Source organism: Salvelinus sp. IW2-2015, linkage group LG5 (genome assembly GCF_002910315.2).
Source record: "Salvelinus sp. IW2-2015 linkage group LG5, ASM291031v2, whole genome shotgun sequence".
Classification (NCBI taxonomy): Eukaryota; Metazoa; Chordata; class Actinopteri; order Salmoniformes; family Salmonidae; genus Salvelinus; species Salvelinus sp. IW2-2015.
The window spans coordinates 3,735,301-3,736,817 of NC_036844.1; positions in this window are offsets into that span (position 1 = coordinate 3,735,301).

Sequence of the window (1,517 nt, forward strand, 5' to 3'; positions counted from 1 at the left end):
TCAGGCGCAGCTGGYAACTTTATTGACCGCTCTTTGGCTCATAGCTTAGGGATCCCTATTATTCCGGTTGATGTTCCCTTCCCTGTACATGCCTTAGATAGTCGTCCTTTGGGGTCGGGGCTGGTTGGGGAGGTCACAGTGCCCATCGCTATGAGAACGCGGGAGGATCACGAGGAGAGAATTTGTCTCTTCCTGATRGACTCTCCTGCGTTTCCTGTTGTGTTGGGTCTTCCCTGGTTGGCCTCTCATGATCCGATTATTTCGTGGRAACAGAGGGCTCTCAAGGGATGGTCCTGTCAGTGTTCAGGGAGGTGTGTAGGTGTTTCCTTAGGTGCCACTACGGTGGAAAGTCCAAACCAYGTTTCCACCATGCACATTCCTCCCGAATATGCCGATTTGGCACTCGCCTTCTGTAAGAAGAAGGCGACTCAATTACCACCCCATCGACCGGGGGATTGTGTGATAGATCTCTTGGTAGACGCTAAACTTCCCAGGAGTCACGTGTATCCCCTGTCACAGGAGGAGACGGTGGCTATGGAGACATATGTCACCGAATCTCTGGGACAGGGATACATTCGGCCTTCCATCTCACCTGTTCCTCGAGTTTCTTGTTTTGTGAAGAAGAAGGATGGGGTTTGCGGCCGTGTATTCGGATTTCGGGATTAATTAAGATCACCGAGTAAAAATCAGTTACGCTACCACTTATAGCGAGTATGAGAGTCATTACACGGGAGGGCGCTTCTTCACAAATCTTGGACTCAGGAGCGCTTACAACCTGGTGCGTTCAAAGGGGGGAATGATGGAAGACAGCATTTAGCACCACCTTCTGGGGATTAATGAGTTACCTCGTCATGCCGTACGGGTTAATGAATGCTCCAACAGTGCTCACATCCTGCGCACTAGGGACACGTATGCTCGGCGCTGTAGCGGAAATATATTAGAATTGCATCTATACATATACAGCCACTAACACTAGACCCGTGCAGGCTAAAGAATTCATCACCAAAGGATTGGAACGACGAGGAGCATTCATTAACGTACGCTACGAACAGACAGGTAAACCATAACGCCAAAGGGTGGCTAAATTGCTGTCTCCACTCATCTCCCCCTTGATACGCACCAGGTTTGTAAGCGCCTCGTGAGAGGTCCGATCTTTGTGAAGAAGGGCCCGATGTAATGACTTCGGTCATACTCGCATCTAAGAGGGTAGGCGGTAACTGTAACTCATTTTACCGTGATCTTACTTTAATCCGCATAATGCAAAAACACAAAAGGGCGCAAAACACCTCCAATTCCACTTCTTCTTTCACACACAGAATAAAGAAAAACACACCGCGAGCGACAACGTGGTGAGACCAACGATGGAGGCACCAAAGAAGCCCGAATGCTACCTCCCTGCTTCAAACTGCAAGGAGATTCAAAAAAAAACAACCGAGATGACAATATGTCTTCCATAAGCCACACGTCCTCCTGCCTTAGCGCAGGGCTACAACCAGTGACTCCCAACTAGAAGGACA